This window comes from Anomaloglossus baeobatrachus, unplaced genomic scaffold (assembly GCF_048569485.1).
Source record: "Anomaloglossus baeobatrachus isolate aAnoBae1 unplaced genomic scaffold, aAnoBae1.hap1 Scaffold_4791, whole genome shotgun sequence".
Lineage (NCBI taxonomy): Eukaryota > Metazoa > Chordata > Amphibia > Anura > Aromobatidae > Anomaloglossus > Anomaloglossus baeobatrachus.
In genome coordinates, this window is record NW_027444137.1 from 1 (window position 1) to 27,926 (window position 27,926).

General features: G+C 46.3%; 18 non-coding genes across 18 annotated transcripts; all 18 read right to left on the reverse strand.

The window, feature by feature from the left end:
- Positions 1-498: 498 nt before the first annotated feature.
- LOC142281675 (U2 spliceosomal RNA) lies at positions 499-689 on the reverse strand. The gene has a single exon (XR_012743719.1). It is a non-coding gene; the product is annotated as a U2 spliceosomal RNA (small nuclear RNA).
- Positions 690-2,076: 1,387 nt separating this feature from the next.
- On the reverse strand, positions 2,077-2,267 carry LOC142281686 (U2 spliceosomal RNA). Its single transcript, XR_012743730.1, has one exon. It is a non-coding gene; the product is annotated as a U2 spliceosomal RNA (small nuclear RNA).
- A 1,387-nt stretch (positions 2,268-3,654) lies between these two features.
- On the reverse strand, positions 3,655-3,845 carry LOC142281690 (U2 spliceosomal RNA). The gene has a single exon (XR_012743734.1). It is a non-coding gene; the product is annotated as a U2 spliceosomal RNA (small nuclear RNA).
- Positions 3,846-5,232: 1,387 nt separating this feature from the next.
- On the reverse strand, positions 5,233-5,423 carry LOC142281691 (U2 spliceosomal RNA). The gene has a single exon (XR_012743735.1). It is a non-coding gene; the product is annotated as a U2 spliceosomal RNA (small nuclear RNA).
- Positions 5,424-6,810: 1,387 nt separating this feature from the next.
- On the reverse strand, positions 6,811-7,001 carry LOC142281692 (U2 spliceosomal RNA). Its single transcript, XR_012743736.1, has one exon. It is a non-coding gene; the product is annotated as a U2 spliceosomal RNA (small nuclear RNA).
- Positions 7,002-8,388: 1,387 nt separating this feature from the next.
- On the reverse strand, positions 8,389-8,579 carry LOC142281676 (U2 spliceosomal RNA). The gene has a single exon (XR_012743720.1). It is a non-coding gene; the product is annotated as a U2 spliceosomal RNA (small nuclear RNA).
- A 1,387-nt stretch (positions 8,580-9,966) lies between these two features.
- On the reverse strand, positions 9,967-10,157 carry LOC142281677 (U2 spliceosomal RNA). Its single transcript, XR_012743721.1, has one exon. It is a non-coding gene; the product is annotated as a U2 spliceosomal RNA (small nuclear RNA).
- A 1,387-nt stretch (positions 10,158-11,544) lies between these two features.
- Positions 11,545-11,735, reverse strand: LOC142281678 (U2 spliceosomal RNA). The gene has a single exon (XR_012743722.1). It is a non-coding gene; the product is annotated as a U2 spliceosomal RNA (small nuclear RNA).
- Positions 11,736-13,122: 1,387 nt separating this feature from the next.
- LOC142281679 (U2 spliceosomal RNA) lies at positions 13,123-13,313 on the reverse strand. Its single transcript, XR_012743723.1, has one exon. It is a non-coding gene; the product is annotated as a U2 spliceosomal RNA (small nuclear RNA).
- A 1,387-nt stretch (positions 13,314-14,700) lies between these two features.
- LOC142281680 (U2 spliceosomal RNA) lies at positions 14,701-14,891 on the reverse strand. The gene has a single exon (XR_012743724.1). It is a non-coding gene; the product is annotated as a U2 spliceosomal RNA (small nuclear RNA).
- A 1,387-nt stretch (positions 14,892-16,278) lies between these two features.
- LOC142281681 (U2 spliceosomal RNA) lies at positions 16,279-16,469 on the reverse strand. The gene has a single exon (XR_012743725.1). It is a non-coding gene; the product is annotated as a U2 spliceosomal RNA (small nuclear RNA).
- Positions 16,470-17,856: 1,387 nt separating this feature from the next.
- LOC142281682 (U2 spliceosomal RNA) lies at positions 17,857-18,047 on the reverse strand. The gene has a single exon (XR_012743726.1). It is a non-coding gene; the product is annotated as a U2 spliceosomal RNA (small nuclear RNA).
- A 1,387-nt stretch (positions 18,048-19,434) lies between these two features.
- On the reverse strand, positions 19,435-19,625 carry LOC142281683 (U2 spliceosomal RNA). Its single transcript, XR_012743727.1, has one exon. It is a non-coding gene; the product is annotated as a U2 spliceosomal RNA (small nuclear RNA).
- Positions 19,626-21,012: 1,387 nt separating this feature from the next.
- On the reverse strand, positions 21,013-21,203 carry LOC142281684 (U2 spliceosomal RNA). Its single transcript, XR_012743728.1, has one exon. It is a non-coding gene; the product is annotated as a U2 spliceosomal RNA (small nuclear RNA).
- A 1,388-nt stretch (positions 21,204-22,591) lies between these two features.
- LOC142281685 (U2 spliceosomal RNA) lies at positions 22,592-22,782 on the reverse strand. The gene has a single exon (XR_012743729.1). It is a non-coding gene; the product is annotated as a U2 spliceosomal RNA (small nuclear RNA).
- A 1,386-nt stretch (positions 22,783-24,168) lies between these two features.
- Positions 24,169-24,359, reverse strand: LOC142281687 (U2 spliceosomal RNA). The gene has a single exon (XR_012743731.1). It is a non-coding gene; the product is annotated as a U2 spliceosomal RNA (small nuclear RNA).
- A 1,387-nt stretch (positions 24,360-25,746) lies between these two features.
- On the reverse strand, positions 25,747-25,937 carry LOC142281688 (U2 spliceosomal RNA). The gene has a single exon (XR_012743732.1). It is a non-coding gene; the product is annotated as a U2 spliceosomal RNA (small nuclear RNA).
- A 1,387-nt stretch (positions 25,938-27,324) lies between these two features.
- On the reverse strand, positions 27,325-27,515 carry LOC142281689 (U2 spliceosomal RNA). The gene has a single exon (XR_012743733.1). It is a non-coding gene; the product is annotated as a U2 spliceosomal RNA (small nuclear RNA).
- Between the last annotated feature and the right edge of the window lie 411 nt (positions 27,516-27,926).

Here is a 27,926-nt window from a genome sequence, read left to right on the forward strand (position 1 = left end):
AGAATGTCCAAGAGCAAGCAAACTATTCCTCCAGGAGAGGGCGCCAACAGACTACTAAAGAGATCATCATTACTCAAAGAAAACCCCAAAAACCAATGCATGATAGGAATAAACAGGTAACTTTCTTTGGAGTGGAAGCGGAGAGATCGCACCAGATGCCAATTCTAGATGTTATCACACCTGTGGTCACTGCAGCAGCAGGTGAATCCACTTTGTCCAAAAGGGATCTATTCCATTCAATTGCAAATGATCTAGATAAGACAGAGAACTGCAGCACGGGGACATAGCCGAGTTGGTCAGGTTGAGTGGTGATGAGTTTGCTATTTGGATGAATAAAGAAAGTCAAAAGTGTGAAAGATAAAAAACAAAAGGAGGAAGTGTGAAAAGTGAATGGGCCAAATTGAGGTGCATATGAAGACGTATGCTTTCTTCCAATTCATTAAATCGGGCTAATATGAATCAGGTGAATTGAGTTCTGCTTTTGGAAACTGGGTTAAGAAGGGGTGCACCGTTCCTGGAGGTACTGCAATACCAGGTCAATGCGTGGAGTGGACAGAGCAAGCTCTTTTTCCATCTCCCTGTTCTAAAAATCCATTTAATATATGGTCCCCAGATAGGGGACGTATCAGATATTAAACTGATAAGAACAGATACTACACTTGATCTTAGCCAAAAGGCCGAGAAGCGATAACCAGAATTGGTTTGGGCCTCGAGTGGCACCCTGGCCTATGCCGGACACATCTTAGGGAGAGAGAGCGAGAGGGAGACAAACCCACGCCTACACAAGACATTTTGTCACCCAAGCCAACCCTTGAAAAGGCTGCTTTGCAGAGCCAAAACAAGAAGAATGGTGCGTTTTGCAGCCGCCGCCCACTGCAATGAATCTGAATAACTCCTCCTTTAGGGCGCAAGCAACTCCCCTCCCCCTTGCAGTCTTTCCAATTCACGATACAAAAAGACGGACAGGACAGGTTGCCTGACTTTCCGTCACTGCCACCCTTTGCCATCCTTACCCGTAGAAAGCCCTTTCATCATCCCCAAACCCTAATCTTTTCCCTTTCCTTCCCAGCCCCCAAACCCTGCCCTCTGTACCTTTCTCACCACCCGCTTCCCTTCTCCTGTCATCCCCCTACCACCCGGGAAAAAAAGAGATTGCCCCCTCCTTCCACTAGCCCACCCTCCCACCCAAAGAACAACTTCTTCTGCGCAGCTTGTTTTCTAGGCAGCAGCGCTATTGTGATGTCATCGGGGGGCATTGTGACAAGCCGCCAGTGTTCCGTCTCTTCATGTTGTGCACAGTTCAAACGGAAAATACATCAACAGGCAGACTACAGAAAAGCTTACTATCAAAGGTTAGAGGGGGGCTTTCTCAGAGGGCTTTTTACAGTTTTTCTATTCCCAATTAGCCGTTTAAGTGTACTTATTGAAAGTAGTAATTCTTTCATAGGCCGCCCTTTCTTAGTATTTGACGTTCCTTATATTGCGGTATGAGGCTTCGCAGTAGGTTGCAAACATTCATCACCCATGACTGTCCCCAATTGAGCTCAGAAGCTCAATGTCTATCATGACCTCTCTTTTAGAATGTCCAAGAGCAAGCAAACTATTCCTCCAGGAGAGGGCGCCAACAGACTACTAAAGAGATCATCATTACTCAAAGAAAACCCCAAAAACCAATGCATGATAGGAATAAACAGGTAACTTTCTTTGGAGTGGAAGCGGAGAGATCGCACCAGATGCCAATTCTAGATGTTATCACACCTGTGGTCACTGCAGCAGCAGGTGAATCCACTTTGTCCAAAAGGGATCTATTCCATTCAATTGCAAATGATCTAGATAAGACAGAGAACTGCAGCACGGGGACATAGCCGAGTTGGTCAGGTTGAGTGGTGATGAGTTTGCTATTTGGATGAATAAAGAAAGTCAAAAGTGTGAAAGATAAAAAACAAAAGGAGGAAGTGTGAAAAGTGAATGGGCCAAATTGAGGTGCATATGAAGACGTATGCTTTCTTCCAATTCATTAAATCGGGCTAATATGAATCAGGTGAATTGAGTTCTGCTTTTGGAAACTGGGTTAAGAAGGGGTGCACCGTTCCTGGAGGTACTGCAATACCAGGTCAATGCGTGGAGTGGACAGAGCAAGCTCTTTTTCCATCTCCCTGTTCTAAAAATCCATTTAATATATGGTCCCCAGATAGGGGACGTATCAGATATTAAACTGATAAGAACAGATACTACACTTGATCTTAGCCAAAAGGCCGAGAAGCGATAACCAGAATTGGTTTGGGCCTCGAGTGGCACCCTGGCCTATGCCGGACACATCTTAGGGAGAGAGAGCGAGAGGGAGACAAACCCACGCCTACACAAGACATTTTGTCACCCAAGCCAACCCTTGAAAAGGCTGCTTTGCAGAGCCAAAACAAGAAGAATGGTGCGTTTTGCAGCCGCCGCCCACTGCAATGAATCTGAATAACTCCTCCTTTAGGGCGCAAGCAACTCCCCTCCCCCTTGCAGTCTTTCCAATTCACGATACAAAAAGACGGACAGGACAGGTTGCCTGACTTTCCGTCACTGCCACCCTTTGCCATCCTTACCCGTAGAAAGCCCTTTCATCATCCCCAAACCCTAATCTTTTCCCTTTCCTTCCCAGCCCCCAAACCCTGCCCTCTGTACCTTTCTCACCACCCGCTTCCCTTCTCCTGTCATCCCCCTACCACCCGGGAAAAAAAGAGATTGCCCCCTCCTTCCACTAGCCCACCCTCCCACCCAAAGAACAACTTCTTCTGCGCAGCTTGTTTTCTAGGCAGCAGCGCTATTGTGATGTCATCGGGGGGCATTGTGACAAGCCGCCAGTGTTCCGTCTCTTCATGTTGTGCACAGTTCAAACGGAAAATACATCAACAGGCAGACTACAGAAAAGCTTACTATCAAAGGTTAGAGGGGGGCTTTCTCAGAGGGCTTTTTACAGTTTTTCTATTCCCAATTAGCCGTTTAAGTGTACTTATTGAAAGTAGTAATTCTTTCATAGGCCGCCCTTTCTTAGTATTTGACGTTCCTTATATTGCGGTATGAGGCTTCGCAGTAGGTTGCAAACATTCATCACCCATGACTGTCCCCAATTGAGCTCAGAAGCTCAATGTCTATCATGACCTCTCTTTTAGAATGTCCAAGAGCAAGCAAACTATTCCTCCAGGAGAGGGCGCCAACAGACTACTAAAGAGATCATCATTACTCAAAGAAAACCCCAAAAACCAATGCATGATAGGAATAAACAGGTAACTTTCTTTGGAGTGGAAGCGGAGAGATCGCACCAGATGCCAATTCTAGATGTTATCACACCTGTGGTCACTGCAGCAGCAGGTGAATCCACTTTGTCCAAAAGGGATCTATTCCATTCAATTGCAAATGATCTAGATAAGACAGAGAACTGCAGCACGGGGACATAGCCGAGTTGGTCAGGTTGAGTGGTGATGAGTTTGCTATTTGGATGAATAAAGAAAGTCAAAAGTGTGAAAGATAAAAAACAAAAGGAGGAAGTGTGAAAAGTGAATGGGCCAAATTGAGGTGCATATGAAGACGTATGCTTTCTTCCAATTCATTAAATCGGGCTAATATGAATCAGGTGAATTGAGTTCTGCTTTTGGAAACTGGGTTAAGAAGGGGTGCACCGTTCCTGGAGGTACTGCAATACCAGGTCAATGCGTGGAGTGGACAGAGCAAGCTCTTTTTCCATCTCCCTGTTCTAAAAATCCATTTAATATATGGTCCCCAGATAGGGGACGTATCAGATATTAAACTGATAAGAACAGATACTACACTTGATCTTAGCCAAAAGGCCGAGAAGCGATAACCAGAATTGGTTTGGGCCTCGAGTGGCACCCTGGCCTATGCCGGACACATCTTAGGGAGAGAGAGCGAGAGGGAGACAAACCCACGCCTACACAAGACATTTTGTCACCCAAGCCAACCCTTGAAAAGGCTGCTTTGCAGAGCCAAAACAAGAAGAATGGTGCGTTTTGCAGCCGCCGCCCACTGAAATGAATCTGAATAACTCCTCCTTTAGGGCGCAAGCAACTCCCCTCCCCCTTGCAGTCTTTCCAATTCACGATACAAAAAGACGGACAGGACAGGTTGCCTGACTTTCCGTCACTGCCACCCTTTGCCATCCTTACCCGTAGAAAGCCCTTTCATCATCCCCAAACCCTAATCTTTTCCCTTTCCTTCCCAGCCCCCAAACCCTGCCCTCTGTACCTTTCTCACCACCCGCTTCCCTTCTCCTGTCATCCCCCTACCACCCGGGAAAAAAAGAGATTGCCCCCTCCTTCCACTAGCCCACCCTCCCACCCAAAGAACAACTTCTTCTGCGCAGCTTGTTTTCTAGGCAGCAGCGCTATTGTGATGTCATCGGGGGGCATTGTGACAAGCCGCCAGTGTTCCGTCTCTTCATGTTGTGCACAGTTCAAACGGAAAATACATCAACAGGCAGACTACAGAAAAGCTTACTATCAAAGGTTAGAGGGGGGCTTTCTCAGAGGGCTTTTTACAGTTTTTCTATTCCCAATTAGCCGTTTAAGTGTACTTATTGAAAGTAGTAATTCTTTCATAGGCCGCCCTTTCTTAGTATTTGACGTTCCTTATATTGCGGTATGAGGCTTCGCAGTAGGTTGCAAACATTCATCACCCATGACTGTCCCCAATTGAGCTCAGAAGCTCAATGTCTATCATGACCTCTCTTTTAGAATGTCCAAGAGCAAGCAAACTATTCCTCCAGGAGAGGGCGCCAACAGACTACTAAAGAGATCATCATTACTCAAAGAAAACCCCAAAAACCAATGCATGATAGGAATAAACAGGTAACTTTCTTTGGAGTGGAAGCGGAGAGATCGCACCAGATGCCAATTCTAGATGTTATCACACCTGTGGTCACTGCAGCAGCAGGTGAATCCACTTTGTCCAAAAGGGATCTATTCCATTCAATTGCAAATGATCTAGATAAGACAGAGAACTGCAGCACGGGGACATAGCCGAGTTGGTCAGGTTGAGTGGTGATGAGTTTGCTATTTGGATGAATAAAGAAAGTCAAAAGTGTGAAAGATAAAAAACAAAAGGAGGAAGTGTGAAAAGTGAATGGGCCAAATTGAGGTGCATATGAAGACGTATGCTTTCTTCCAATTCATTAAATCGGGCTAATATGAATCAGGTGAATTGAGTTCTGCTTTTGGAAACTGGGTTAAGAAGGGGTGCACCGTTCCTGGAGGTACTGCAATACCAGGTCAATGCGTGGAGTGGACAGAGCAAGCTCTTTTTCCATCTCCCTGTTCTAAAAATCCATTTAATATATGGTCCCCAGATAGGGGACGTATCAGATATTAAACTGATAAGAACAGATACTACACTTGATCTTAGCCAAAAGGCCGAGAAGCGATAACCAGAATTGGTTTGGGCCTCGAGTGGCACCCTGGCCTATGCCGGACACATCTTAGGGAGAGAGAGCGAGAGGGAGACAAACCCACGCCTACACAAGACATTTTGTCACCCAAGCCAACCCTTGAAAAGGCTGCTTTGCAGAGCCAAAACAAGAAGAATGGTGCGTTTTGCAGCCGCCGCCCACTGCAATGAATCTGAATAACTCCTCCTTTAGGGCGCAAGCAACTCCCCTCCCCCTTGCAGTCTTTCCAATTCACGATACAAAAAGACGGACAGGACAGGTTGCCTGACTTTCCGTCACTGCCACCCTTTGCCATCCTTACCCGTAGAAAGCCCTTTCATCATCCCCAAACCCTAATCTTTTCCCTTTCCTTCCCAGCCCCCAAACCCTGCCCTCTGTACCTTTCTCACCACCCGCTTCCCTTCTCCTGTCATCCCCCTACCACCCGGGAAAAAAAGAGATTGCCCCCTCCTTCCACTAGCCCACCCTCCCACCCAAAGAACAACTTCTTCTGCGCAGCTTGTTTTCTAGGCAGCAGCGCTATTGTGATGTCATCGGGGGGCATTGTGACAAGCCGCCAGTGTTCCGTCTCTTCATGTTGTGCACAGTTCAAACGGAAAATACATCAACAGGCAGACTACAGAAAAGCTTACTATCAAAGGTTAGAGGGGGGCTTTCTCAGAGGGCTTTTTACAGTTTTTCTATTCCCAATTAGCCGTTTAAGTGTACTTATTGAAAGTAGTAATTCTTTCATAGGCCGCCCTTTCTTAGTATTTGACGTTCCTTATATTGCGGTATGAGGCTTCGCAGTAGGTTGCAAACATTCATCACCCATGACTGTCCCCAATTGAGCTCAGAAGCTCAATGTCTATCATGACCTCTCTTTTAGAATGTCCAAGAGCAAGCAAACTATTCCTCCAGGAGAGGGCGCCAACAGACTACTAAAGAGATCATCATTACTCAAAGAAAACCCCAAAAACCAATGCATGATAGGAATAAACAGGTAACTTTCTTTGGAGTGGAAGCGGAGAGATCGCACCAGATGCCAATTCTAGATGTTATCACACCTGTGGTCACTGCAGCAGCAGGTGAATCCACTTTGTCCAAAAGGGATCTATTCCATTCAATTGCAAATGATCTAGATAAGACAGAGAACTGCAGCACGGGGACATAGCCGAGTTGGTCAGGTTGAGTGGTGATGAGTTTGCTATTTGGATGAATAAAGAAAGTCAAAAGTGTGAAAGATAAAAAACAAAAGGAGGAAGTGTGAAAAGTGAATGGGCCAAATTGAGGTGCATATGAAGACGTATGCTTTCTTCCAATTCATTAAATCGGGCTAATATGAATCAGGTGAATTGAGTTCTGCTTTTGGAAACTGGGTTAAGAAGGGGTGCACCGTTCCTGGAGGTACTGCAATACCAGGTCAATGCGTGGAGTGGACAGAGCAAGCTCTTTTTCCATCTCCCTGTTCTAAAAATCCATTTAATATATGGTCCCCAGATAGGGGACGTATCAGATATTAAACTGATAAGAACAGATACTACACTTGATCTTAGCCAAAAGGCCGAGAAGCGATAACCAGAATTGGTTTGGGCCTCGAGTGGCACCCTGGCCTATGCCGGACACATCTTAGGGAGAGAGAGCGAGAGGGAGACAAACCCACGCCTACACAAGACATTTTGTCACCCAAGCCAACCCTTGAAAAGGCTGCTTTGCAGAGCCAAAACAAGAAGAATGGTGCGTTTTGCAGCCGCCGCCCACTGCAATGAATCTGAATAACTCCTCCTTTAGGGCGCAAGCAACTCCCCTCCCCCTTGCAGTCTTTCCAATTCACGATACAAAAAGACGGACAGGACAGGTTGCCTGACTTTCCGTCACTGCCACCCTTTGCCATCCTTACCCGTAGAAAGCCCTTTCATCATCCCCAAACCCTAATCTTTTCCCTTTCCTTCCCAGCCCCCAAACCCTGCCCTCTGTACCTTTCTCACCACCCGCTTCCCTTCTCCTGTCATCCCCCTACCACCCGGGAAAAAAAGAGATTGCCCCCTCCTTCCACTAGCCCACCCTCCCACCCAAAGAACAACTTCTTCTGCGCAGCTTGTTTTCTAGGCAGCAGCGCTATTGTGATGTCATCGGGGGGCATTGTGACAAGCCGCCAGTGTTCCGTCTCTTCATGTTGTGCACAGTTCAAACGGAAAATACATCAACAGGCAGACTACAGAAAAGCTTACTATCAAAGGTTAGAGGGGGGCTTTCTCAGAGGGCTTTTTACAGTTTTTCTATTCCCAATTAGCCGTTTAAGTGTACTTATTGAAAGTAGTAATTCTTTCATAGGCCGCCCTTTCTTAGTATTTGACGTTCCTTATATTGCGGTATGAGGCTTCGCAGTAGGTTGCAAACATTCATCACCCATGACTGTCCCCAATTGAGCTCAGAAGCTCAATGTCTATCATGACCTCTCTTTTAGAATGTCCAAGAGCAAGCAAACTATTCCTCCAGGAGAGGGCGCCAACAGACTACTAAAGAGATCATCATTACTCAAAGAAAACCCCAAAAACCAATGCATGATAGGAATAAACAGGTAACTTTCTTTGGAGTGGAAGCGGAGAGATCGCACCAGATGCCAATTCTAGATGTTATCACACCTGTGGTCACTGCAGCAGCAGGTGAATCCACTTTGTCCAAAAGGGATCTATTCCATTCAATTGCAAATGATCTAGATAAGACAGAGAACTGCAGCACGGGGACATAGCCGAGTTGGTCAGGTTGAGTGGTGATGAGTTTGCTATTTGGATGAATAAAGAAAGTCAAAAGTGTGAAAGATAAAAAACAAAAGGAGGAAGTGTGAAAAGTGAATGGGCCAAATTGAGGTGCATATGAAGACGTATGCTTTCTTCCAATTCATTAAATCGGGCTAATATGAATCAGGTGAATTGAGTTCTGCTTTTGGAAACTGGGTTAAGAAGGGGTGCACCGTTCCTGGAGGTACTGCAATACCAGGTCAATGCGTGGAGTGGACAGAGCAAGCTCTTTTTCCATCTCCCTGTTCTAAAAATCCATTTAATATATGGTCCCCAGATAGGGGACGTATCAGATATTAAACTGATAAGAACAGATACTACACTTGATCTTAGCCAAAAGGCCGAGAAGCGATAACCAGAATTGGTTTGGGCCTCGAGTGGCACCCTGGCCTATGCCGGACACATCTTAGGGAGAGAGAGCGAGAGGGAGACAAACCCACGCCTACACAAGACATTTTGTCACCCAAGCCAACCCTTGAAAAGGCTGCTTTGCAGAGCCAAAACAAGAAGAATGGTGCGTTTTGCAGCCGCCGCCCACTGCAATGAATCTGAATAACTCCTCCTTTAGGGCGCAAGCAACTCCCCTCCCCCTTGCAGTCTTTCCAATTCACGATACAAAAAGACGGACAGGACAGGTTGCCTGACTTTCCGTCACTGCCACCCTTTGCCATCCTTACCCGTAGAAAGCCCTTTCATCATCCCCAAACCCTAATCTTTTCCCTTTCCTTCCCAGCCCCCAAACCCTGCCCTCTGTACCTTTCTCACCACCCGCTTCCCTTCTCCTGTCATCCCCCTACCACCCGGGAAAAAAAGAGATTGCCCCCTCCTTCCACTAGCCCACCCTCCCACCCAAAGAACAACTTCTTCTGCGCAGCTTGTTTTCTAGGCAGCAGCGCTATTGTGATGTCATCGGGGGGCATTGTGACAAGCCGCCAGTGTTCCGTCTCTTCATGTTGTGCACAGTTCAAACGGAAAATACATCAACAGGCAGACTACAGAAAAGCTTACTATCAAAGGTTAGAGGGGGGCTTTCTCAGAGGGCTTTTTACAGTTTTTCTATTCCCAATTAGCCGTTTAAGTGTACTTATTGAAAGTAGTAATTCTTTCATAGGCCGCCCTTTCTTAGTATTTGACGTTCCTTATATTGCGGTATGAGGCTTCGCAGTAGGTTGCAAACATTCATCACCCATGACTGTCCCCAATTGAGCTCAGAAGCTCAATGTCTATCATGACCTCTCTTTTAGAATGTCCAAGAGCAAGCAAACTATTCCTCCAGGAGAGGGCGCCAACAGACTACTAAAGAGATCATCATTACTCAAAGAAAACCCCAAAAACCAATGCATGATAGGAATAAACAGGTAACTTTCTTTGGAGTGGAAGCGGAGAGATCGCACCAGATGCCAATTCTAGATGTTATCACACCTGTGGTCACTGCAGCAGCAGGTGAATCCACTTTGTCCAAAAGGGATCTATTCCATTCAATTGCAAATGATCTAGATAAGACAGAGAACTGCAGCACGGGGACATAGCCGAGTTGGTCAGGTTGAGTGGTGATGAGTTTGCTATTTGGATGAATAAAGAAAGTCAAAAGTGTGAAAGATAAAAAACAAAAGGAGGAAGTGTGAAAAGTGAATGGGCCAAATTGAGGTGCATATGAAGACGTATGCTTTCTTCCAATTCATTAAATCGGGCTAATATGAATCAGGTGAATTGAGTTCTGCTTTTGGAAACTGGGTTAAGAAGGGGTGCACCGTTCCTGGAGGTACTGCAATACCAGGTCAATGCGTGGAGTGGACAGAGCAAGCTCTTTTTCCATCTCCCTGTTCTAAAAATCCATTTAATATATGGTCCCCAGATAGGGGACGTATCAGATATTAAACTGATAAGAACAGATACTACACTTGATCTTAGCCAAAAGGCCGAGAAGCGATAACCAGAATTGGTTTGGGCCTCGAGTGGCACCCTGGCCTATGCCGGACACATCTTAGGGAGAGAGAGCGAGAGGGAGACAAACCCACGCCTACACAAGACATTTTGTCACCCAAGCCAACCCTTGAAAAGGCTGCTTTGCAGAGCCAAAACAAGAAGAATGGTGCGTTTTGCAGCCGCCGCCCACTGCAATGAATCTGAATAACTCCTCCTTTAGGGCGCAAGCAACTCCCCTCCCCCTTGCAGTCTTTCCAATTCACGATACAAAAAGACGGACAGGACAGGTTGCCTGACTTTCCGTCACTGCCACCCTTTGCCATCCTTACCCGTAGAAAGCCCTTTCATCATCCCCAAACCCTAATCTTTTCCCTTTCCTTCCCAGCCCCCAAACCCTGCCCTCTGTACCTTTCTCACCACCCGCTTCCCTTCTCCTGTCATCCCCCTACCACCCGGGAAAAAAAGAGATTGCCCCCTCCTTCCACTAGCCCACCCTCCCACCCAAAGAACAACTTCTTCTGCGCAGCTTGTTTTCTAGGCAGCAGCGCTATTGTGATGTCATCGGGGGGCATTGTGACAAGCCGCCAGTGTTCCGTCTCTTCATGTTGTGCACAGTTCAAACGGAAAATACATCAACAGGCAGACTACAGAAAAGCTTACTATCAAAGGTTAGAGGGGGGCTTTCTCAGAGGGCTTTTTACAGTTTTTCTATTCCCAATTAGCCGTTTAAGTGTACTTATTGAAAGTAGTAATTCTTTCATAGGCCGCCCTTTCTTAGTATTTGACGTTCCTTATATTGCGGTATGAGGCTTCGCAGTAGGTTGCAAACATTCATCACCCATGACTGTCCCCAATTGAGCTCAGAAGCTCAATGTCTATCATGACCTCTCTTTTAGAATGTCCAAGAGCAAGCAAACTATTCCTCCAGGAGAGGGCGCCAACAGACTACTAAAGAGATCATCATTACTCAAAGAAAACCCCAAAAACCAATGCATGATAGGAATAAACAGGTAACTTTCTTTGGAGTGGAAGCGGAGAGATCGCACCAGATGCCAATTCTAGATGTTATCACACCTGTGGTCACTGCAGCAGCAGGTGAATCCACTTTGTCCAAAAGGGATCTATTCCATTCAATTGCAAATGATCTAGATAAGACAGAGAACTGCAGCACGGGGACATAGCCGAGTTGGTCAGGTTGAGTGGTGATGAGTTTGCTATTTGGATGAATAAAGAAAGTCAAAAGTGTGAAAGATAAAAAACAAAAGGAGGAAGTGTGAAAAGTGAATGGGCCAAATTGAGGTGCATATGAAGACGTATGCTTTCTTCCAATTCATTAAATCGGGCTAATATGAATCAGGTGAATTGAGTTCTGCTTTTGGAAACTGGGTTAAGAAGGGGTGCACCGTTCCTGGAGGTACTGCAATACCAGGTCAATGCGTGGAGTGGACAGAGCAAGCTCTTTTTCCATCTCCCTGTTCTAAAAATCCATTTAATATATGGTCCCCAGATAGGGGACGTATCAGATATTAAACTGATAAGAACAGATACTACACTTGATCTTAGCCAAAAGGCCGAGAAGCGATAACCAGAATTGGTTTGGGCCTCGAGTGGCACCCTGGCCTATGCCGGACACATCTTAGGGAGAGAGAGCGAGAGGGAGACAAACCCACGCCTACACAAGACATTTTGTCACCCAAGCCAACCCTTGAAAAGGCTGCTTTGCAGAGCCAAAACAAGAAGAATGGTGCGTTTTGCAGCCGCCGCCCACTGCAATGAATCTGAATAACTCCTCCTTTAGGGCGCAAGCAACTCCCCTCCCCCTTGCAGTCTTTCCAATTCACGATACAAAAAGACGGACAGGACAGGTTGCCTGACTTTCCGTCACTGCCACCCTTTGCCATCCTTACCCGTAGAAAGCCCTTTCATCATCCCCAAACCCTAATCTTTTCCCTTTCCTTCCCAGCCCCCAAACCCTGCCCTCTGTACCTTTCTCACCACCCGCTTCCCTTCTCCTGTCATCCCCCTACCACCCGGGAAAAAAAGAGATTGCCCCCTCCTTCCACTAGCCCACCCTCCCACCCAAAGAACAACTTCTTCTGCGCAGCTTGTTTTCTAGGCAGCAGCGCTATTGTGATGTCATCGGGGGGCATTGTGACAAGCCGCCAGTGTTCCGTCTCTTCATGTTGTGCACAGTTCAAACGGAAAATACATCAACAGGCAGACTACAGAAAAGCTTACTATCAAAGGTTAGAGGGGGGCTTTCTCAGAGGGCTTTTTACAGTTTTTCTATTCCCAATTAGCCGTTTAAGTGTACTTATTGAAAGTAGTAATTCTTTCATAGGCCGCCCTTTCTTAGTATTTGACGTTCCTTATATTGCGGTATGAGGCTTCGCAGTAGGTTGCAAACATTCATCACCCATGACTGTCCCCAATTGAGCTCAGAAGCTCAATGTCTATCATGACCTCTCTTTTAGAATGTCCAAGAGCAAGCAAACTATTCCTCCAGGAGAGGGCGCCAACAGACTACTAAAGAGATCATCATTACTCAAAGAAAACCCCAAAAACCAATGCATGATAGGAATAAACAGGTAACTTTCTTTGGAGTGGAAGCGGAGAGATCGCACCAGATGCCAATTCTAGATGTTATCACACCTGTGGTCACTGCAGCAGCAGGTGAATCCACTTTGTCCAAAAGGGATCTATTCCATTCAATTGCAAATGATCTAGATAAGACAGAGAACTGCAGCACGGGGACATAGCCGAGTTGGTCAGGTTGAGTGGTGATGAGTTTGCTATTTGGATGAATAAAGAAAGTCAAAAGTGTGAAAGATAAAAAACAAAAGGAGGAAGTGTGAAAAGTGAATGGGCCAAATTGAGGTGCATATGAAGACGTATGCTTTCTTCCAATTCATTAAATCGGGCTAATATGAATCAGGTGAATTGAGTTCTGCTTTTGGAAACTGGGTTAAGAAGGGGTGCACCGTTCCTGGAGGTACTGCAATACCAGGTCAATGCGTGGAGTGGACAGAGCAAGCTCTTTTTCCATCTCCCTGTTCTAAAAATCCATTTAATATATGGTCCCCAGATAGGGGACGTATCAGATATTAAACTGATAAGAACAGATACTACACTTGATCTTAGCCAAAAGGCCGAGAAGCGATAACCAGAATTGGTTTGGGCCTCGAGTGGCACCCTGGCCTATGCCGGACACATCTTAGGGAGAGAGAGCGAGAGGGAGACAAACCCACGCCTACACAAGACATTTTGTCACCCAAGCCAACCCTTGAAAAGGCTGCTTTGCAGAGCCAAAACAAGAAGAATGGTGCGTTTTGCAGCCGCCGCCCACTGCAATGAATCTGAATAACTCCTCCTTTAGGGCGCAAGCAACTCCCCTCCCCCTTGCAGTCTTTCCAATTCACGATACAAAAAGACGGACAGGACAGGTTGCCTGACTTTCCGTCACTGCCACCCTTTGCCATCCTTACCCGTAGAAAGCCCTTTCATCATCCCCAAACCCTAATCTTTTCCCTTTCCTTCCCAGCCCCCAAACCCTGCCCTCTGTACCTTTCTCACCACCCGCTTCCCTTCTCCTGTCATCCCCCTACCACCCGGGAAAAAAAGAGATTGCCCCCTCCTTCCACTAGCCCACCCTCCCACCCAAAGAACAACTTCTTCTGCGCAGCTTGTTTTCTAGGCAGCAGCGCTATTGTGATGTCATCGGGGGGCATTGTGACAAGCCGCCAGTGTTCCGTCTCTTCATGTTGTGCACAGTTCAAACGGAAAATACATCAACAGGCAGACTACAGAAAAGCTTACTATCAAAGGTTAGAGGGGGGCTTTCTCAGAGGGCTTTTTACAGTTTTTCTATTCCCAATTAGCCGTTTAAGTGTACTTATTGAAAGTAGTAATTCTTTCATAGGCCGCCCTTTCTTAGTATTTGACGTTCCTTATATTGCGGTATGAGGCTTCGCAGTAGGTTGCAAACATTCATCACCCATGACTGTCCCCAATTGAGCTCAGAAGCTCAATGTCTATCATGACCTCTCTTTTAGAATGTCCAAGAGCAAGCAAACTATTCCTCCAGGAGAGGGCGCCAACAGACTACTAAAGAGATCATCATTACTCAAAGAAAACCCCAAAAACCAATGCATGATAGGAATAAACAGGTAACTTTCTTTGGAGTGGAAGCGGAGAGATCGCACCAGATGCCAATTCTAGATGTTATCACACCTGTGGTCACTGCAGCAGCAGGTGAATCCACTTTGTCCAAAAGGGATCTATTCCATTCAATTGCAAATGATCTAGATAAGACAGAGAACTGCAGCACGGGGACATAGCCGAGTTGGTCAGGTTGAGTGGTGATGAGTTTGCTATTTGGATGAATAAAGAAAGTCAAAAGTGTGAAAGATAAAAAACAAAAGGAGGAAGTGTGAAAAGTGAATGGGCCAAATTGAGGTGCATATGAAGACGTATGCTTTCTTCCAATTCATTAAATCGGGCTAATATGAATCAGGTGAATTGAGTTCTGCTTTTGGAAACTGGGTTAAGAAGGGGTGCACCGTTCCTGGAGGTACTGCAATACCAGGTCAATGCGTGGAGTGGACAGAGCAAGCTCTTTTTCCATCTCCCTGTTCTAAAAATCCATTTAATATATGGTCCCCAGATAGGGGACGTATCAGATATTAAACTGATAAGAACAGATACTACACTTGATCTTAGCCAAAAGGCCGAGAAGCGATAACCAGAATTGGTTTGGGCCTCGAGTGGCACCCTGGCCTATGCCGGACACATCTTAGGGAGAGAGAGCGAGAGGGAGACAAACCCACGCCTACACAAGACATTTTGTCACCCAAGCCAACCCTTGAAAAGGCTGCTTTGCAGAGCCAAAACAAGAAGAATGGTGCGTTTTGCAGCCGCCGCCCACTGCAATGAATCTGAATAACTCCTCCTTTAGGGCGCAAGCAACTCCCCTCCCCCTTGCAGTCTTTCCAATTCACGATACAAAAAGACGGACAGGACAGGTTGCCTGACTTTCCGTCACTGCCACCCTTTGCCATCCTTACCCGTAGAAAGCCCTTTCATCATCCCCAAACCCTAATCTTTTCCCTTTCCTTCCCAGCCCCCAAACCCTGCCCTCTGTACCTTTCTCACCACCCGCTTCCCTTCTCCTGTCATCCCCCTACCACCCGGGAAAAAAAGAGATTGCCCCCTCCTTCCACTAGCCCACCCTCCCACCCAAAGAACAACTTCTTCTGCGCAGCTTGTTTTCTAGGCAGCAGCGCTATTGTGATGTCATCGGGGGGCATTGTGACAAGCCGCCAGTGTTCCGTCTCTTCATGTTGTGCACAGTTCAAACGGAAAATACATCAACAGGCAGACTACAGAAAAGCTTACTATCAAAGGTTAGAGGGGGGCTTTCTCAGAGGGCTTTTTACAGTTTTTCTATTCCCAATTAGCCGTTTAAGTGTACTTATTGAAAGTAGTAATTCTTTCATAGGCCGCCCTTTCTTAGTATTTGACGTTCCTTATATTGCGGTATGAGGCTTCGCAGTAGGTTGCAAACATTCATCACCCATGACTGTCCCCAATTGAGCTCAGAAGCTCAATGTCTATCATGACCTCTCTTTTAGAATGTCCAAGAGCAAGCAAACTATTCCTCCAGGAGAGGGCGCCAACAGACTACTAAAGAGATCATCATTACTCAAAGAAAACCCCAAAAACCAATGCATGATAGGAATAAACAGGTAACTTTCTTTGGAGTGGAAGCGGAGAGATCGCACCAGATGCCAATTCTAGATGTTATCACACCTGTGGTCACTGCAGCAGCAGGTGAATCCACTTTGTCCAAAAGGGATCTATTCCATTCAATTGCAAATGATCTAGATAAGACAGAGAACTGCAGCACGGGGACATAGCCGAGTTGGTCAGGTTGAGTGGTGATGAGTTTGCTATTTGGATGAATAAAGAAAGTCAAAAGTGTGAAAGATAAAAAACAAAAGGAGGAAGTGTGAAAAGTGAATGGGCCAAATTGAGGTGCATATGAAGACGTATGCTTTCTTCCAATTCATTAAATCGGGCTAATATGAATCAGGTGAATTGAGTTCTGCTTTTGGAAACTGGGTTAAGAAGGGGTGCACCGTTCCTGGAGGTACTGCAATACCAGGTCAATGCGTGGAGTGGACAGAGCAAGCTCTTTTTCCATCTCCCTGTTCTAAAAATCCATTTAATATATGGTCCCCAGATAGGGGACGTATCAGATATTAAACTGATAAGAACAGATACTACACTTGATCTTAGCCAAAAGGCCGAGAAGCGATAACCAGAATTGGTTTGGGCCTCGAGTGGCACCCTGGCCTATGCCGGACACATCTTAGGGAGAGAGAGCGAGAGGGAGACAAACCCACGCCTACACAAGACATTTTGTCACCCAAGCCAACCCTTGAAAAGGCTGCTTTGCAGAGCCAAAACAAGAAGAATGGTGCGTTTTGCAGCCGCCGCCCACTGCAATGAATCTGAATAACTCCTCCTTTAGGGCGCAAGCAACTCCCCTCCCCCTTGCAGTCTTTCCAATTCACGATACAAAAAGACGGACAGGACAGGTTGCCTGACTTTCCGTCACTGCCACCCTTTGCCATCCTTACCCGTAGAAAGCCCTTTCATCATCCCCAAACCCTAATCTTTTCCCTTTCCTTCCCAGCCCCCAAACCCTGCCCTCTGTACCTTTCTCACCACCCGCTTCCCTTCTCCTGTCATCCCCCTACCACCCGGGAAAAAAAGAGATTGCCCCCTCCTTCCACTAGCCCACCCTCCCACCCAAAGAACAACTTCTTCTGCGCAGCTTGTTTTCTAGGCAGCAGCGCTATTGTGATGTCATCGGGGGGCATTGTGACAAGCCGCCAGTGTTCCGTCTCTTCATGTTGTGCACAGTTCAAACGGAAAATACATCAACAGGCAGACTACAGAAAAGCTTACTATCAAAGGTTAGAGGGGGGCTTTCTCAGAGGGCTTTTTACAGTTTTTCTATTCCCAATTAGCCGTTTAAGTGTACTTATTGAAAGTAGTAATTCTTTCATAGGCCGCCCTTTCTTAGTATTTGACGTTCCTTATATTGCGGTATGAGGCTTCGCAGTAGGTTGCAAACATTCATCACCCATGACTGTCCCCAATTGAGCTCAGAAGCTCAATGTCTATCATGACCTCTCTTTTAGAATGTCCAAGAGCAAGCAAACTATTCCTCCAGGAGAGGGCGCCAACAGACTACTAAAGAGATCATCATTACTCAAAGAAAACCCCAAAAACCAATGCATGATAGGAATAAACAGGTAACTTTCTTTGGAGTGGAAGCGGAGAGATCGCACCAGATGCCAATTCTAGATGTTATCACACCTGTGGTCACTGCAGCAGCAGGTGAATCCACTTTGTCCAAAAGGGATCTATTCCATTCAATTGCAAATGATCTAGATAAGACAGAGAACTGCAGCACGGGGACATAGCCGAGTTGGTCAGGTTGAGTGGTGATGAGTTTGCTATTTGGATGAATAAAGAAAGTCAAAAGTGTGAAAGATAAAAAACAAAAGGAGGAAGTGTGAAAAGTGAATGGGCCAAATTGAGGTGCATATGAAGACGTATGCTTTCTTCCAATTCATTAAATCGGGCTAATATGAATCAGGTGAATTGAGTTCTGCTTTTGGAAACTGGGTTAAGAAGGGGTGCACCGTTCCTGGAGGTACTGCAATACCAGGTCAATGCGTGGAGTGGACAGAGCAAGCTCTTTTTCCATCTCCCTGTTCTAAAAATCCATTTAATATATGGTCCCCAGATAGGGGACGTATCAGATATTAAACTGATAAGAACAGATACTACACTTGATCTTAGCCAAAAGGCCGAGAAGCGATAACCAGAATTGGTTTGGGCCTCGAGTGGCACCCTGGCCTATGCCGGACACATCTTAGGGAGAGAGAGCGAGAGGGAGACAAACCCACGCCTACACAAGACATTTTGTCACCCAAGCCAACCCTTGAAAAGGCTGCTTTGCAGAGCCAAAACAAGAAGAATGGTGCGTTTTGCAGCCGCCGCCCACTGCAATGAATCTGAATAACTCCTCCTTTAGGGCGCAAGCAACTCCCCTCCCCCTTGCAGTCTTTCCAATTCACGATACAAAAAGACGGACAGGACAGGTTGCCTGACTTTCCGTCACTGCCACCCTTTGCCATCCTTACCCGTAGAAAGCCCTTTCATCATCCCCAAACCCTAATCTTTTCCCTTTCCTTCCCAGCCCCCAAACCCTGCCCTCTGTACCTTTCTCACCACCCGCTTCCCTTCTCCTGTCATCCCCCTACCACCCGGGAAAAAAAGAGATTGCCCCCTCCTTCCACTAGCCCACCCTCCCACCCAAAGAACAACTTCTTCTGCGCAGCTTGTTTTCTAGGCAGCAGCGCTATTGTGATGTCATCGGGGGGCATTGTGACAAGCCGCCAGTGTTCCGTCTCTTCATGTTGTGCACAGTTCAAACGGAAAATACATCAACAGGCAGACTACAGAAAAGCTTACTATCAAAGGTTAGAGGGGGGCTTTCTCAGAGGGCTTTTTACAGTTTTTCTATTCCCAATTAGCCGTTTAAGTGTACTTATTGAAAGTAGTAATTCTTTCATAGGCCGCCCTTTCTTAGTATTTGACGTTCCTTATATTGCGGTATGAGGCTTCGCAGTAGGTTGCAAACATTCATCACCCATGACTGTCCCCAATTGAGCTCAGAAGCTCAATGTCTATCATGACCTCTCTTTTAGAATGTCCAAGAGCAAGCAAACTATTCCTCCAGGAGAGGGCGCCAACAGACTACTAAAGAGATCATCATTACTCAAAGAAAACCCCAAAAACCAATGCATGATAGGAATAAACAGGTAACTTTCTTTGGAGTGGAAGCGGAGAGATCGCACCAGATGCCAATTCTAGATGTTATCACACCTGTGGTCACTGCAGCAGCAGGTGAATCCACTTTGTCCAAAAGGGATCTATTCCATTCAATTGCAAATGATCTAGATAAGACAGAGAACTGCAGCACGGGGACATAGCCGAGTTGGTCAGGTTGAGTGGTGATGAGTTTGCTATTTGGATGAATAAAGAAAGTCAAAAGTGTGAAAGATAAAAAACAAAAGGAGGAAGTGTGAAAAGTGAATGGGCCAAATTGAGGTGCATATGAAGACGTATGCTTTCTTCCAATTCATTAAATCGGGCTAATATGAATCAGGTGAATTGAGTTCTGCTTTTGGAAACTGGGTTAAGAAGGGGTGCACCGTTCCTGGAGGTACTGCAATACCAGGTCAATGCGTGGAGTGGACAGAGCAAGCTCTTTTTCCATCTCCCTGTTCTAAAAATCCATTTAATATATGGTCCCCAGATAGGGGACGTATCAGATATTAAACTGATAAGAACAGATACTACACTTGATCTTAGCCAAAAGGCCGAGAAGCGATAACCAGAATTGGTTTGGGCCTCGAGTGGCACCCTGGCCTATGCCGGACACATCTTAGGGAGAGAGAGCGAGAGGGAGACAAACCCACGCCTACACAAGACATTTTGTCACCCAAGCCAACCCTTGAAAAGGCTGCTTTGCAGAGCCAAAACAAGAAGAATGGTGCGTTTTGCAGCCGCCGCCCACTGCAATGAATCTGAATAACTCCTCCTTTAGGGCGCAAGCAACTCCCCTCCCCCTTGCAGTCTTTCCAATTCACGATACAAAAAGACGGACAGGACAGGTTGCCTGACTTTCCGTCACTGCCACCCTTTGCCATCCTTACCCGTAGAAAGCCCTTTCATCATCCCCAAACCCTAATCTTTTCCCTTTCCTTCCCAGCCCCCAAACCCTGCCCTCTGTACCTTTCTCACCACCCGCTTCCCTTCTCCTGTCATCCCCCTACCACCCGGGAAAAAAAGAGATTGCCCCCTCCTTCCACTAGCCCACCCTCCCACCCAAAGAACAACTTCTTCTGCGCAGCTTGTTTTCTAGGCAGCAGCGCTATTGTGATGTCATCGGGGGGCATTGTGACAAGCCGCCAGTGTTCCGTCTCTTCATGTTGTGCACAGTTCAAACGGAAAATACATCAACAGGCAGACTACAGAAAAGCTTACTATCAAAGGTTAGAGGGGGGCTTTCTCAGAGGGCTTTTTACAGTTTTTCTATTCCCAATTAGCCGTTTAAGTGTACTTATTGAAAGTAGTAATTCTTTCATAGGCCGCCCTTTCTTAGTATTTGACGTTCCTTATATTGCGGTATGAGGCTTCGCAGTAGGTTGCAAACATTCATCACCCATGACTGTCCCCAATTGAGCTCAGAAGCTCAATGTCTATCATGACCTCTCTTTTAGAATGTCCAAGAGCAAGCAAACTATTCCTCCAGGAGAGGGCGCCAACAGACTACTAAAGAGATCATCATTACTCAAAGAAAACCCCAAAAACCAATGCATGATAGGAATAAACAGGTAACTTTCTTTGGAGTGGAAGCGGAGAGATCGCACCAGATGCCAATTCTAGATGTTATCACACCTGTGGTCACTGCAGCAGCAGGTGAATCCACTTTGTCCAAAAGGGATCTATTCCATTCAATTGCAAATGATCTAGATAAGACAGAGAACTGCAGCACGGGGACATAGCCGAGTTGGTCAGGTTGAGTGGTGATGAGTTTGCTATTTGGATGAATAAAGAAAGTCAAAAGTGTGAAAGATAAAAAACAAAAGGAGGAAGTGTGAAAAGTGAATGGGCCAAATTGAGGTGCATATGAAGACGTATGCTTTCTTCCAATTCATTAAATCGGGCTAATATGAATCAGGTGAATTGAGTTCTGCTTTTGGAAACTGGGTTAAGAAGGGGTGCACCGTTCCTGGAGGTACTGCAATACCAGGTCAATGCGTGGAGTGGACAGAGCAAGCTCTTTTTCCATCTCCCTGTTCTAAAAATCCATTTAATATATGGTCCCCAGATAGGGGACGTATCAGATATTAAACTGATAAGAACAGATACTACACTTGATCTTAGCCAAAAGGCCGAGAAGCGATAACCAGAATTGGTTTGGGCCTCGAGTGGCACCCTGGCCTATGCCGGACACATCTTAGGGAGAGAGAGCGAGAGGGAGACAAACCCACGCCTACACAAGACATTTTGTCACCCAAGCCAACCCTTGAAAAGGCTGCTTTGCAGAGCCAAAACAAGAAGAATGGTGCGTTTTGCAGCCGCCGCCCACTGCAATGAATCTGAATAACTCCTCCTTTAGGGCGCAAGCAACTCCCCTCCCCCTTGCAGTCTTTCCAATTCACGATACAAAAAGACGGACAGGACAGGTTGCCTGACTTTCCGTCACTGCCACCCTTTGCCATCCTTACCCGTAGAAAGCCCTTTCATCATCCCCAAACCCTAATCTTTTCCCTTTCCTTCCCAGCCCCCAAACCCTGCCCTCTGTACCTTTCTCACCACCCCGCTTCCCTTCTCCTGTCATCCCCCTACCACCCGGGAAAAAAAGAGATTGCCCCCTCCTTCCACTAGCCCACCCTCCCACCCAAAGAACAACTTCTTCTGCGCAGCTTGTTTTCTAGGCAGCAGCGCTATTGTGATGTCATCGGGGGGCATTGTGACAAGCCGCCAGTGTTCCGTCTCTTCATGTTGTGCACAGTTCAAACGGAAAATACATCAACAGGCAGACTACAGAAAAGCTTACTATCAAAGGTTAGAGGGGGGCTTTCTCAGAGGGCTTTTTACAGTTTTTCTATTCCCAATTAGCCGTTTAAGTGTACTTATTGAAAGTAGTAATTCTTTCATAGGCCGCCCTTTCTTAGTATTTGACGTTCCTTATATTGCGGTATGAGGCTTCGCAGTAGGTTGCAAACATTCATCACCCATGACTGTCCCCAATTGAGCTCAGAAGCTCAATGTCTATCATGACCTCTCTTTTAGAATGTCCAAGAGCAAGCAAACTATTCCTCCAGGAGAGGGCGCCAACAGACTACTAAAGAGATCATCATTACTCAAAGAAAACCCCAAAAACCAATGCATGATAGGAATAAACAGGTAACTTTCTTTGGAGTGGAAGCGGAGAGATCGCACCAGATGCCAATTCTAGATGTTATCACACCTGTGGTCACTGCAGCAGCAGGTGAATCCACTTTGTCCAAAAGGGATCTATTCCATTCAATTGCAAATGATCTAGATAAGACAGAGAACTGCAGCACGGGGACATAGCCGAGTTGGTCAGGTTGAGTGGTGATGAGTTTGCTATTTGGATGAATAAAGAAAGTCAAAAGTGTGAAAGATAAAAAACAAAAGGAGGAAGTGTGAAAAGTGAATGGGCCAAATTGAGGTGCATATGAAGACGTATGCTTTCTTCCAATTCATTAAATCGGGCTAATATGAATCAGGTGAATTGAGTTCTGCTTTTGGAAACTGGGTTAAGAAGGGGTGCACCGTTCCTGGAGGTACTGCAATACCAGGTCAATGCGTGGAGTGGACAGAGCAAGCTCTTTTTCCATCTCCCTGTTCTAAAAATCCATTTAATATATGGTCCCCAGATAGGGGACGTATCAGATATTAAACTGATAAGAACAGATACTACACTTGATCTTAGCCAAAAGGCCGAGAAGCGATAACCAGAATTGGTTTGGGCCTCGAGTGGCACCCTGGCCTATGCCGGACACATCTTAGGGAGAGAGAGCGAGAGGGAGACAAACCCACGCCTACACAAGACATTTTGTCACCCAAGCCAACCCTTGAAAAGGCTGCTTTGCAGAGCCAAAACAAGAAGAATGGTGCGTTTTGCAGCCGCCGCCCACTGCAATGAATCTGAATAACTCCTCCTTTAGGGCGCAAGCAACTCCCCTCCCCCTTGCAGTCTTTCCAATTCACGATACAAAAAGACGGACAGGACAGGTTGCCTGACTTTCCGTCACTGCCACCCTTTGCCATCCTTACCCTAGAAAGCCCTTTCATCATCCCCAAACCCTAATCTTTTCCCTTTCCTTCCCAGCCCCCAAACCCTGCCCTCTGTACCTTTCTCACCACCCGCTTCCCTTCTCCTGTCATCCCCCTACCACCCGGGAAAAAAAGAGATTGCCCCCTCCTTCCACTAGCCCACCCTCCCACCCAAAGAACAACTTCTTCTGCGCAGCTTGTTTTCTAGGCAGCAGCGCTATTGTGATGTCATCGGGGGGCATTGTGACAAGCTGCCAGTGTTCCGTCTCTTCATGTTGTGCACAGTTCAAACGGAAAATACATCAACAGGCAGACTACAGAAAAGCTTACTATCAAAGGTTAGAGGGGGGCTTTCTCAGAGGGCTTTTTACAGTTTTTCTATTCCCAATTAGCCGTTTAAGTGTACTTATTGAAAGTAGTAATTCTTTCATAGGCCGCCCTTTCTTAGTATTTGACGTTCCTTATATTGCGGTATGAGGCTTCGCAGTAGGTTGCAAACATTCATCACCCATGACTGTCCCCAATTGAGCTCAGAAGCTCAATGTCTATCATGACCTCTCTTTTAGAATGTCCAAGAGCAAGCAAACTATTCCTCCAGGAGAGGGCGCCAACAGACTACTAAAGAGATCATCATTACTCAAAGAAAACCCCAAAAACCAATGCATGATAGGAATAAACAGGTAACTTTCTTTGGAGTGGAAGCGGAGAGATCGCACCAGATGCCAATTCTAGATGTTATCACACCTGTGGTCACTGCAGCAGCAGGTGAATCCACTTTGTCCAAAAGGGATCTATTCCATTCAATTGCAAATGATCTAGATAAGACAGAGAACTGCAGCACGGGGACATAGCCGAGTTGGTCAGGTTGAGTGGTGATGAGTTTGCTATTTGGATGAATAAAGAAAGTCAAAAGTGTGAAAGATAAAAAACAAAAGGAGGAAGTGTGAAAAGTGAATGGGCCAAATTGAGGTGCATATGAAGACGTATGCTTTCTTCCAATTCATTAAATCGGGCTAATATGAATCAGGTGAATTGAGTTCTGCTTTTGGAAACTGGGTTAAGAAGGGGTGCACCGTTCCTGGAGGTACTGCAATACCAGGTCAATGCGTGGAGTGGACAGAGCAAGCTCTTTTTCCATCTCCCTGTTCTAAAAATCCATTTAATATATGGTCCCCAGATAGGGGACGTATCAGATATTAAACTGATAAGAACAGATACTACACTTGATCTTAGCCAAAAGGCCGAGAAGCGATAACCAGAATTGGTTTGGGCCTCGAGTGGCACCCTGGCCTATGCCGGACACATCTTAGGGAGAGAGAGCGAGAGGGAGACAAACCCACGCCTACACAAGACATTTTGTCACCCAAGCCAACCCTTGAAAAGGCTGCTTTGCAGAGCCAAAACAAGAAGAATGGTGCGTTTTGCAGCCGCCGCCCACTGCAATGAATCTGAATAACTCCTCCTTTAGGGCGCAAGCAACTCCCCTCCCCCTTGCAGTCTTTCCAATTCACGATACAAAAAGACGGACAGGACAGGTTGCCTGACTTTCCGTCACTGCCACCCTTTGCCATCCTTACCCGTAGAAAGCCCTTTCATCATCCCCAAACCCTAATCTTTTCCCTTTCCTTCCCAGCCCCCAAACCCTGCCCTCTGTACCTTTCTCACCACCCGCTTCCCTTCTCCTGTCATCCCCCTACCACCCGGGAAAAAAAGAGATTGCCCCCTCCTTCCACTAGCCCACCCTCCCACCCAAAGAACAACTTCTTCTGCGCAGCTTGTTTTCTAGGCAGCAGCGCTATTGTGATGTCATCGGGGGGCATTGTGACAAGCCGCCAGTGTTCCGTCTCTTCATGTTGTGCACAGTTCAAACGGAAAATACATCAACAGGCAGACTACAGAAAAGCTTACTATCAAAGGTTAGAGGGGGGCTTTCTCAGAGGGCTTTTTACAGTTTTTCTATTCCCAATTAGCCGTTTAAGTGTACTTATTGAAAGTAGTAATTCTTTCATAGGCCGCCCTTTCTTAGTATTTGACGTTCCTTATATTGCGGTATGAGGCTTCGCAGTAGGTTGCAAACATTCATCACCCATGACTGTCCCCAATTGAGCTCAGAAGCTCAATGTCTATCATGACCTCTCTTTTAGAATGTCCAAGAGCAAGCAAACTATTCCTCCAGGAGAGGGCGCCAACAGACTACTAAAGAGATCATCATTACTCAAAGAAAACCCCAAAAACCAATGCATGATAGGAATAAACAGGTAACTTTCTTTGGAGTGGAAGCGGAGAGATCGCACCAGATGCCAATTCTAGATGTTATCACACCTGTGGTCACTGCAGCAGCAGGTGAATCCACTTTGTCCAAAAGGGATCTATTCCATTCAATTGCAAATGATCTAGATAAGACAGAGAACTGCAGCACGGGGACATAGCCGAGTTGGTCAGGTTGAGTGGTGATGAGTTTGCTATTTGGATGAATAAAGAAAGTCAAAAGTGTGAAAGATAAAAAACAAAAGGAGGAAGTGTGAAAAGTGAATGGGCCAAATTGAGGTGCATATGAAGACGTATGCTTTCTTCCAATTCATTAAATCGGGCTAATATGAATCAGGTGAATTGAGTTCTGCTTTTGGAAACTGGGTTAAGAAGGGGTGCACCGTTCCTGGAGGTACTGCAATACCAGGTCAATGCGTGGAGTGGACAGAGCAAGCTCTTTTTCCATCTCCCTGTTCTAAAAATCCATTTAATATATGGTCCCCAGATAGGGGACGTATCAGATATTAAACTGATAAGAACAGATACTACACTTGATCTTAGCCAAAAGGCCGAGAAGCGATAACCAGAATTGGTTTGGGCCTCGAGTGGCACCCTGGCCTATGCCGGACACATCTTAGGGAGAGAGAGCGAGAGGGAGACAAACCCACGCCTACACAAGACATTTTGTCACCCAAGCCAACCCTTGAAAAGGCTGCTTTGCAGAGCCAAAACAAGAAGAATGGTGCGTTTTGCAGCCGCCGCCCACTGCAATGAATCTGAATAACTCCTCCTTTAGGGCGCAAGCAACTCCCCTCCCCCTTGCAGTCTTTCCAATTCACGATACAAAAAGACGGACAGGACAGGTTGCCTGACTTTCCGTCACTGCCACCCTTTGCCATCCTTACCCGTAGAAAGCCCTTTCATCATCCCCAAACCCTAATCTTTTCCCTTTCCTTCCCAGCCCCCAAACCCTGCCCTCTGTACCTTTCTCACCACCCGCTTCCCTTCTCCTGTCATCCCCCTACCACCCGGGAAAAAAAGAGATTGCCCCCTCCTTCCACTAGCCCACCCTCCCACCCAAAGAACAACTTCTTCTGCGCAGCTTGTTTTCTAGGCAGCAGCGCTATTGTGATGTCATCGGGGGGCATTGTGACAAGCCGCCAGTGTTCCGTCTCTTCATGTTGTGCACAGTTCAAACGGAAAATACATCAACAGGCAGACTACAGAAAAGCTTACTATCAAAGGTTAGAGGGGGGCTTTCTCAGAGGGCTTTTTACAGTTTTTCTATTCCCAATTAGCCGTTTAAGTGTACTTATTGAAAGTAGTAATTCTTTCATAGGCCGCCCTTTCTTAGTATTTGACGTTCCTTATATTGCGGTATGAGGCTTCGCAGTAGGTTGCAAACATTCATCACCCATGACTGTCCCCAATTGAGCTCAGAAGCTCAATGTCTATCATGACCTCTCTTTTAGAATGTCCAAGAGCAAGCAAACTATTCCTCCAGGAGAGGGCGCCAACAGACTACTAAAGAGATCATCATTACTCAAAGAAAACCCCAAAAACCAATGCATGATAGGAATAAACAGGTAACTTTCTTTGGAGTGGAAGCGGAGAGATCGCACCAGATGCCAATTCTAGATGTTATCACACCTGTGGTCACTGCAGCAGCAGGTGAATCCACTTTGTCCAAAAGGGATCTATTCCATTCAATTGCAAATGATCTAGATAAGACAGAGAACTGCAGCACGGGGACATAGCCGAGTTGGTCAGGTTGAGTGGTGATGAGTTTGCTATTTGGATGAATAAAGAAAGTCAAAAGTGTGAAAGATAAAAAACAAAAGGAGGAAGTGTGAAAAGTGAATGGGCCAAATTGAGGTGCATATGAAGACGTATGCTTTCTTCCAATTCATTAAATCGGGCTAATATGAATCAGGTGAATTGAGTTCTGCTTTTGGAAACTGGGTTAAGAAGGGGTGCACCGTTCCTGGAGGTACTGCAATACCAGGTCAATGCGTGGAGTGGACAGAGCAAGCTCTTTTTCCATCTCCCTGTTCTAAAAATCCATTTAATATATGGTCCCCAGATAGGGGACGTATCAGATATTAAACTGATAAGAACAGATACTACACTTGATCTTAGCCAAAAGGCCGAGAAGCGATAACCAGAATTGGTTTGGGCCTCGAGTGGCACCCTGGCCTATGCCGGACACATCTTAGGGAGAGAGAGCGAGAGGGAGACAAACCCACGCCTACACAAGACATTTTGTCACCCAAGCCAACCCTTGAAAAGGCTGCTTTGCAGAGCCAAAACAAGAAGAATGGTGCGTTTTGCAGCCGCCGCCCACTGCAATGAATCTGAATAACTCCTCCTTTAGGGCGCAAGCAACTCCCCTCCCCCTTGCAGTCTTTCCAATTCACGATACAAAAAGACGGACAGGACAGGTTGCCTGACTTTCCGTCACTGCCACCCTTTGCCATCCTTACCCGTAGAAAGCCCTTTCATCATCCCCAAACCCTAATCTTTTCCCTTTCCTTCCCAGCCCCCAAACCCTGCCCTCTGTACCTTTCTCA